The sequence below is a fragment of the Lepisma saccharinum genome, chromosome 9 (genome assembly GCF_977018435.1).
Source record: "Lepisma saccharinum chromosome 9, izLepSacc3.1, whole genome shotgun sequence".
Taxonomy (NCBI): domain Eukaryota; kingdom Metazoa; phylum Arthropoda; class Insecta; order Zygentoma; family Lepismatidae; genus Lepisma; species Lepisma saccharinum.
In genome coordinates, this window is record NC_139237.1 from 86,009,649 (window position 1) to 86,019,996 (window position 10,348).

General features: G+C 34.8%; 1 long non-coding RNA gene across 1 annotated transcript in view; it reads left to right on the top strand.

Moving 5' to 3' along the window:
* Positions 1-8,516, top strand: part of LOC145992807 (uncharacterized) — a 43,980-nt gene extending 35,464 nt beyond the window's left edge. The window contains exons 6-7 of the long non-coding RNA XR_014442217.1: positions 2,414-2,564; positions 8,423-8,516. This is a non-coding gene — a long non-coding RNA (uncharacterized LOC145992807). The remainder of the gene's footprint in view (positions 1-2,413; positions 2,565-8,422) is intronic.
* The last annotated feature ends 1,832 nt before the right edge of the window (positions 8,517-10,348 follow it).

Genomic DNA, 10,348 nt, shown 5'->3' on the forward strand with positions numbered 1-10,348 from the left:
TGTGTTTGTATTTGTCTTGTGTAGTAGTTGTGCTGTCTAATGTGTTTGTGTGTTTGTCTTGTGTAGTAGTTGTGCTGTCTAGTGTGTTTATGTTTGTCTTGTGTACTAGTTGTGGTGGATGTGTGTGTGTGTGTGTGTGTGTGTGTTAGTATATAGTGTGTTTGTATAGTAGTTGTGCTGTCTAGTGTGTTTGTGTTTGTCTTGTGTAGTAGTTGTAGTGTTTTTGTGTTTGTCTTGTTTAGTAGTTGTGCTGTCTAGTGTGTTTCTGTGTGTCTTGTGTATTAGTTGTAGTGTGTTTGTGTTTGTAATGTGTAGTAGTTGTTCTGTGTAGTGTGTTTGTATTTGTCTTGTGTAGTAGTTGTGCTGTCTAGTGTGCTTATGTGTGTCTTGTGTAGTAGTTGTGGTGTCTTTGTGTCAGTCTTATGTAGTAGTTGTGTAGTCTACTGTGGTTGTCTTGTGTAGTAGTAGTGGTGGGTGTGTATGTGTATCTGTTTGGTTTTGTCTCTTTTCCTTATAAATAATGTATTTCATAATTTCTGTGTTTTGTGTGTGATCTGTTGATATATTTATAATGTGTTTGCGGCTCAAATGTTACATTTTTTGTTGTTGTCACATGTTGAATATTGTATCATTTTGTTATGCTTGTTTCCATACATATTTATTCTCACGATTTCACGTTTGATTTTTCATATTTCTTCTTTATTTTTGTTTATGATTTACTTGTTATGTAAAGAAGTATGTTAAAGTTAATATATTAACTGTTTCTTTGTGTCTTCTGTAGTAATTGTGCTGTCTAGCATGCATGTGTCTGTCTTGTGTAGTAGTTGTGGTGTCTAGTGTGTTTGTGTTGTATTTGAGCAGTCTAGTGTGTTTGTCTTGTGTGATAGTGGTGATATATTTGTATTTGTTTTGTGTAGTAGTTGTGCTGACTAGTGTGTTTGTGTTTGTCTTGTGTAGTAGTTGTGGTGTGTTTGTGTTTGTCTTGAGTAGTAGTTGTGCTGAATGGTGTGTTTGTTTTATGTAGTAGTTGTTGTGTATTTGCCTTTTGTAGTAGTTATGGTGTGTTTGTCTTGTGTAGTAGTTGTGTTGTCTAGTATGTTTGTTTGTTTTATGTAGTAGTAGTGGTGTGTTTGTGTTTGTCTTGTGTAGTAGTTGTGGTGTGTTTGTCTTGTGTAGTAGTTGTGCTGTCTAATGTGTTTGTCTTATGTAGTAGTTGTGCTGTCTAGTGTTTTTGTGTTTGTCTTTTGTAGTACGTGTGCTGTCTAGTGTGTATGTGTTTGTCTTATGTAGTTGTTGTGCTGTTTAATGTGTTAGTGTTTGTCTTGTGTAGTTGTTGTTGTGTGTTTGTATTTGTTTTGTGTAGTAGTTGTGCTGTCTAGTATGTTTGTTTGTTTTATGTAGTAGTCGTGGTGTGTGTCTTGTGTAGTAGTTGTGCTGTCTAATGTGTTTGTGTTTGTCTTGTGTATGTCTAATGTATTTGTGTTTGTCTTGTCTAGTGTGTTTGTCTTGTGTATTAGTTGTGTTCTGTTTTTGTTTTGTGGTGGTTGTTCTTTTTAATGTGTTTGTATTTGTCTTGTGTAGTAGTTGTACTGTCTAGTGTGTTTTTGTTTGCCTTATGTAGTAGTTGTGCTGACTAGTGTGTTTTTGTTTGTCTTGTGTAGTAGTTGTGTTGTCTAATGTGTTTGTCTTGTCTAGTAGTGTGCTGTGTACTGTATTTTTTTGTCTTTTATAGTAGTTGTGCTGTCTAGTGTGTTTGTGTTTGTCTTGTGTATCAGTTGTGCTTTGTGTTTGTCTTTTGTAGTAGTTGTCCTGTTTAATGTGTTTGTATTTGTCTTGTGTAGTAGTTGTGCTGTCTAGCATGTTTATGTTTGTCTTGTGTAGCAGTTGTGGTGATTTTGTGTTGGTCTTGTGTAGTAGTTATGGTGTGTTTGTGTTTGTCGTGTGTGGTTGTTGTGGTGTCTAGTGTGTGTGTGTGTGTGTGTCTGTTCTGTGTAGTAGTTTTACTGTCTATTGAGTGTGTGTCTGTTTTGTTTTATCCTTTGTCGTTAGAAATATTGATTTCCTTAATGTCTGTGTGTTTTGTGTGCAATTTGGTGTTATTTATTTTTGTCTATAATAATGAGTTTGTGTGTCAAATGTTACATTTTAGGTTGTACTCACATGTGAAATGTTGTATCATTTTGTTATGTTCGTTTCCGTTATGTATTTATTTTAATGAGTTAACGTTTCATTACCGATGTTTTTTTATATATTTTTGTTTATCAGTTATTTGTTATGTTAAGAAGTATGTTAAAGTTAATATATTGACTGTTTCTTACCCTGAAGTTAAGATATAAATATTATCTAGTTCTTTTTGCAATATTTTAATTTTTATATAATATGATGGTTGAAAGTTTCTCTTCTCTTTTTGCAGAATGGCAGGATTAACATTCTAGTTGCAAGCCCCTTAAAGATGTGTGCCTACCGTGGATGTTGTGAAAGCAAGTTGAACATTAACGTTTGCAGACATTGCGACGAAACTGATAATATATTTGACTGTCAAGCACTGCATGCAGGAGTGAAATGTAAGTAATTACGCGAATGGTTGTGTTTGTATTGTCCAATGTATTTGAAATATGTATTAGTTTATGAGTTTTAACACCGTGTGCAATATACGTACATACAAATGTAATATACATCCTTCATGATAGTGTAGTTGAAAATGCTATCTTGCAGTTGCCTTCCAGTTTTTTGCCCTGCACTATAGCCTCTTAATGAGTTATGGTAGCTCAGTCGTTAGGGCATCTGACTATCATGCGAGAGACCCAGGTGCAGAGAGAACTGGAATTTTTTGAACCCTTTCAAGTGGCTCTAGCACCCACCCAGTGCATACCTGGGGAAACTGTGGGGAGTAAACGCAGGCAGGTGCGTGGTGCTGATTACACCCCCACCATTGGTTGTGATCAAGAAAGTGTGGTGCCTTAACTGCAGATCCCCAATATGCCTTCATGGCATGCTGTTCAGCACAGAGGAGCACTTTACTTTACTGTAGCCAGGGTTGTTAAAGGTTTAGGAATTTGAAATAAAATCAATTCCAGTCCAGGAGAGAAAGTCGGTAGTCTTAGATGGGTTCTGGACCGAAAATAACCTTTTTATCTGTAGAGCATTTCAATTAGATCGAGGAACCTTTTTTCAAGATCAATTTAAATACGGTGGGAATAAGTGTTAGGTAGGAAAAAAAAATAGTTCATTGAAAAAAATAGTTCAAGTCAACAACTTGACAAAGTATGAAGAAAGCTTTTTGTTTTGAATGCTTCCACACCAGTGTATCCATATACATTGAGGTGAGTGCTAATTGGTCGTTATTCATTGCCTAGTGCCTTTCTAACACTAGTCTAAAGGTGAATTTGTACTTGCCAGTGATTGGGATCAGACCTGCGATTCTACTATAAACCCAGTAGATTAGTTGATAAAGGCACGGCTGTATCTTTAGCCACCGGCAAAGCAAACGTTTTCAAATTTTCCTCTCAAATCTAGGTATTATCAAGAGTTTAATAGACTTACGCAGCCACAAAACTATTGAGAATATCTAAACAGTAAAATTAGAGTTTTTCCGAAAGGAGAGGACAATTTGGAAACATCTGCCCTGGAGGCGGCCAATGGTTCAGCAGATCCTTAACCCATAGAGTTTACAGTTGAATCACAGGTCTGTTGTAGGTACAATCCCCACCATTGGCAAAAAGAAATGTGTTCACCTGATGTTGAGACAAGAGGTGTTCTCTTGAAGCGTAGTGTTAGAATCATCAATGTTTGGTGCATTAATAAACATATGCTAATTTGCAAATGCAGGCAGTTCACAATCTCACCCCCCATGGAGAGACTGTTGTAAGTTGGAGATCTTGATGCTGGTACCTACTCCCCGATGGCACAGTGGTATCATCCTTGCCTTGTAACCAAGGGGTCCCGGGTTCGATAGCCGGATTTTCCCTAAGCAAACCTCGGCCCCTCCAGCAACCCTCGATATTAAAGATATTGTTGATAAGTTTCAGTTTTGTGGACCCCATTGTAATTTTGTTACAAATCATCCCATATAAATAAAGTATTTACCAGAAAATGTAACTGAACTGAAACCGTAACCGTGCTTTTTACAAAAGAAAGCTAAAAGATGAAGAAAAAATCAAATTGTTCCGAGTGTGGGATTCGATCGATGAATGTGCCGGGAGCGCTTCGACAAATTCCCGAGTTGCTTATGCCAGTGTAGATAGTGTAGATGTAGATAGCAGGAGTTACCCCAAGGGAACCTCTGCTCATCGAGGCAGTTGTTTATTTCTAATGACCTACCAAAATTAAAGATGTCGTGAATAAGTTTAATTTTTGTGAATTCCATTGTAAAATTGTTACAAATCATTCCATATAAATGAATACATTCACCTAAAATGTACTTTTACAAAAGATAAGCCAAACGTCGAAATACAGTTTTTTGGGGGGTGGTATTCGAATCTACTACTTGTTTTATAGAGCTAGTTGTAAAATTGTTAAAGATCATTCACATAACTATTTACCAAGAAAAAAAGTAACTGAAATTGTGCATTTTGTAAACGAAAGCCACATATAGTAAAAACTGTATTAAAAATTTAAAAAATGAAATAAAAAAACGTTCCGAGGGAGAGATTCGACCAGTGATTGTGCCGTACGCGCATCGGCCAATTCCAGAGGTGCTTACGCCAGGATTGACGTAGATAGATGGAGTTACCCAAAGTGAACCTCGGCTATTTGAGGCTCGCTAGCAGTTGTTTTGCCGACCGAAATTAAAGACATCATGAATATTTTGCATATTCCATTGTGAAATTTTTAAAACTCCTTCCATATAAATTATATATATACCAGAAAATGTAAATGAGACTGCCATTTTTGTGAGCAAAAGCCAAAATATTGCAGAAAAAAAAGTGTTCTGAGGTTGTTATTCAATCGATCAAAGTGCCGTGAGCGCATCTTAAAATTCCCGAGACTTACTTCAGGGTTGACGTAGATAACCGGATTTTCCCGAAGCAAACCTTGGTTGGCCCTTCCAGCAACCTGCCGATATTAAAGATATCGTTGATAATAGTTTTTCTTGTATGTACGCATTGCTTGCATTATAGAATTATTTTCTTGTAGTTTACGGTTATTACAAGCATAAGAAAACAGTTTTTCTTTGTGACGTTTCACATTTGTGAAAACAATGATGAATTTGAATTGCCTGATGTTATTTTGGATTCATAATTTAAAAAGTCTCAAATAAAAATACAACAGACTGCTTTTTTCACAGTTAAGTTGCTATATTACAACAATGTAACATTGACAACATTCATTATATAACGGATTCTTTTTGTTTAAAAATTACTAACCATTGTTATAACTGTATCTTTAGTCAAAATGAAAATAAATGTCTGATGAAAGGAGCGTGTGTTCTCCTGAAACGTCACAAAGAAAAACTGTTTTCTTATGCTTGTAATAACCGTAAACTACAAGAAAATAATTCTATCGTTGATAAGTTTCAGTTTTTTGGACCACATTGTAATATTGTTACAAATCATTCCATATAAGTTAAATATTTACCAGATATTGTAACTGAAACTGTGGTTTTTACAAAAGAAAACCAAAAGACTGAAAAAGAAAGAAAGAAAGAAAAAAAAAAAGATAAAATTGAACGAAAGCCAAATATATGTAGAAAAAACCGTATTAAAAATTACAAAAATGAAATAAAGAAACGTTCCGATGGCGAGATTCGATCAGTGATTGTGCCGTCCACCTAATAAATTTCCCGAGGAAATAGGTATTGTGGGTTTTCACCACCATTTCAGGGCTTTGTGCTTTCTGTGTCATGGTATACAGTGTGTGCACCTCTGTATGATGTGTTCACGTGAATTTAATTTTATCTTGTACAGTATAGTCAAGCATGCAAGAAATATGGATTTATATAGAGGAACTCCTTCAATTCTCGGACACGTGTGAGGTGTATTGACTTAAATAACCTTAAAGAAATAATTTACAGAATAATGTTAGGAGTATTTTGTAGATATCAGAATCACTTTTGGTAAAAGTACATTATACACTATTGAGAAGAGGGAGAGACTTTGTATGCATAACTCGGTAGAGGCAAAATGACTTCGGATCTCACTAATGTTTTCCAGCAGATTCGGGTGCATTTCTTTAAGTTCTGACTCTGTCAGTCGAGGGATTTTCTTTATTTCTCTCATTAGGAGAGCGTCTGTAGATTTGTTTGTTTTTCTTTGCCTCCCACCTCCAAATTTGTGCTTTGGAATGACAGTCGGAGGCAGTCCTCTGGTGGCTGCCAGTACCTTCATTATGGTTGATTTTGCACGACCTGTTTGTTTACATATAGTCTTTATGGGGATGTTTTTTACTTCGCCATGCAATAATGCTGGCTTTTTCCACACTACTACAGTACTTTCCCGGCATATCACAAATACACCTGTACAGTAGGAAAATATCCAACACAAAGTGCACCACACGAAAACACAGCAATTTATCACACACACTACAGCAGAAAGTCACCCTTCCTGTGTCAACTAACAATACAAAATAAAATGGTCGCTTACCAGACGTATCTGTTGCCAGATACAAACAATTCCGTGTTCGAAACAAAACAACACTAGATACAAGGCTACAAAGTTATAGACTGCTTAGTATGGCAGATTTCACATAAGGTCCGAAGTCATTTTGCTGCGGGTGTACATTACATTGAGGAGAGGGAGAGATTTTATACATGCCATTGAGGAGATGTAGGGACCTAATGTAAATAATTCAGTAATGATATTGTAGGGAGTAACTTTACATACACCATTCAGGAGAGGAAAGGACTTTATATACATAATTCAGTGCAAATATTAGAGAGAGGGGCTTTTTATACATAATTCAGTACAGATATTAAAGCAAGGTACAGAATTCTATAGATATTTGAGGGAGGGACTTTTTATAGAGAATTCAGCAGAGGTTTTAGAGTGACCACACTTTGAGGAGGAGGGACTTTTATGGAAAATTCAGTAGATATATTATGGCATAAGCAGGAACTTTTTATACGTAATTCAGTACAGATATTGGGAGGGGCTTTTTATAAAGAATTCTGTACAGATTTTAGAGCAAGGGACTTTTTATACAGAATTTTATAGAGATATTAGGAGGAGGGATTTTTTTTATACAGAATTCAGGAGAGGTTTTAGAGTAACCACACCTTGAGGAGGAGGAACTTTTTATATGTAATTGATAGAGGCACATATTTTTGTTAAATAAAAAAGCAAAATTTCGGTACAAAAACGGAGTCAATTTCGGGTTCAAAAGCGGTAAATAAAATGAAATATCAGTGTTATAGCGATGAAAAATTGGATGAAAAGTGGTATATAAAAAGACATTTTGGTTTTAAAATTGTGAATATAATCCTAAATTTGATTTAAAAACTACACTTATTCCACAGAATTAACATTTCACTTCTAATAGCACAATTATGTAGTTATAAGAGTATTAAGTTTATTTCTGTGTAAAGGACTCCATTTTTGCTTCTCCAATATTAACAGCAGAATTAATCAATTTTCCGGGAATTGCATAACTCACAGGATACTTCAGACTTCAGAAAGTGTCGCGTCGGTATATAAATGGTAAATTTCGTGTTTGAGTTAATTTCGCTTTTTGCAGTTCATTTCGCATTATTTCGTGACAAAACATGGTCACAAAATGCATCTCACACCTTTCAAAAACATGAAAAATTAACACTACAATGTGTTTTTTCAAATTTCGTTTTTTCGTCAAAAACTAAATATGCATGCCCCTAGTAATTGAGTACAGATATTAGAGGGAGGAGCATTTTATAAAGAATTCTGTAGAGATTTTAGAGCGACCATACCTCGAGGTGGAGGGACTTTTTATAGAAAATTCAGTAGAAATATTATAGCATAGCCAGGGACTTCTGATACAGAATTCAGCAGAGGTTTTAGAGTGACCACACCTTAAGGAGGAGGGACTTTTATGGAAAATTCATTAGAGATTTTAGAGAGGGATTTTTTATGCAGAATTCTGTAGAGATATTAGAGGAAGGGACTTTTTATACAGAATTCTTTTAATTTGAAGGTGACACATTTATTTGAGATAAAATGACCAAACGGTATTTTCAGATGACTGAATACTGTACCGTGCAAGACCCAATCTCAAAGTGGCTAGCGGGGAAGCGACCAATGCAGCAGCCAGTAGAATGAGGTTTGGTGCCACCGCTGTTTTCTGGATAGTCTGCTGCATATTCTCTGCTCCCCACTTCCCTTGCCTGCAGTAAGAGTAGATAAGACCTATAGTTTGTAAATCTATATCTTTGTGTTGCAAAAATATAGTTAAATTGAATGAATCACTCATATTCTTTACCTGGTTGATGTACATGTAATAATTGTTTCTACAGGTGTTAGATTGGATACATGGAATAAACAGCCTGGAATCAACAGATGTTATGCCCATGTCCTGTGATGCATTTTCTGGAACGGAACTAAATTGGGCAAGTCATATTTTGATGTTTCTTCCATTCATTTGAAATCGGGGCTGTGATGGCCAATATTGTATATAAACATCAGATAGCGAGTAGGTTCTGATATTTTTTTTCATAATCTCTTTTGGAAAACAATTGCAATACTCAGAAGTACAAAGAAATAATTATTGTACACAATGAAGTTTGGGATGTTTTGACAAAATTCTCAAATTTCAGAGGATGTCCAGAAATTATGCGTGCTGTACAAATGCAGAAGACTTTTCAAATTCAGCTCATAAATTTATTGTACTTTTTAACCTATCCTATGATTATCAAGTTTTCTGCAAACGTTATAATATTGTAAAGTTACTAATTGTCATTTTTTTTATGCCCATCTCTCTCTCTCTACCCTAGTGTCTTCATATTGGTAGAGAGGATGGGCATAAACAAAAACAAATCTCTACCTTAGATGAAGAGGAATTTGTATTTGAACAAGACCATGTTAAAAATATTTCCCCTTCTCAATTCCAATTTACAATTGTCATTTTATTATGTGTACAACGATAGATAACTAATCATGAATTTCTTTCTTCCAGGTATAGGAGATGTAAAATCCAAGGAGGATTCTTCAAGAGAGAAGGCTATTTCTCACCACTTTAATTGATGGCCACAATGATGATCTAAGAAAGGTTGTTATGGAACCTCTTAACTGTGTAAATGTTACTTACTAATGTAAAACTATTCAGACACTTGGCAACTATGTACTTTGAATTAAACTTGAGCCACTTAGGTCCAAATACATAGTTGCCACTGACATGGAGTCTCACTTGCATCAAACGTAACCAATGTATTACTGTTGTGTATAATAGCCAGGTTATTAATAAAGACACATCTTAAATCTTTTAAATGTTTTATTTTCATATCCTTGCAACGGATACTCTTTTTATTAATTTTTAAAAGCATGTTTTAGAAAAATTATAAATTATAACACACACAATTTTTCATTCATAAATTGTGCTAAAATAAAAAATTCAGTACCACCCAATAAAATTCCCCATTTAAACACAGTAACTAACTATAGTTTTTCTTGTATGTACGCATTGCTTGCATTATAGAATTATTTTCCTGTAGTTTACGGTTATTACAAACATAAGAAAACAGTTTTTCGTTGTGATGTTTCAGGAGAACACATGCTCCCTTCATCAGACATTTATTTTCATTTTGACTCAAGATTCAGTTATATAATGGATGTTGTCAATGTTACATTGTTGTAATATAGCAACTTGACTGTGAAAAGCAGCAGTCTGTTTTATTTTTATTTAAGATAAAAAAAATTGTGTGCATTCCATTCCACAAGAGATTCTCACATAAAATTGCAAAAATTTTTAGAAGATTTAATTTCAAAATTGTTTTTAGATCACCAAGAAGTTTGGAATGTACATTTAATGAATTCAAAATGAGAAACTCTCTACCAGACGTGGAAACCACAGGAATATATAATATAAGTTGTTCATGTTCAAAGGATTATGTAGGACAAACAGCAAGAAAAATGGCAATAAGGTGGCATCATCAAAGAGAAGCATTTGATTAAAAAGAGAAGGGTTTTGAAAAGATTGGCGGAAAAATAGAGTTGAATGTCTGGGAAGCTTCATTTATTGCACAAGAACACTGGAATAAATTAAGTAATGAAAATGGTAACAGATCCAGTATGGAGTTTCTTTTTCACAAATGGAGTAAGCCACCATCTTTAAAATTTAATGTAACAGAAAACATCAAGAGACTTTGTGGAAACAATGATGAATTTGAATTACCTGATGATATTTGAGATTCATAATTTTAAACAGACTGCTTCTTTTCACAGTT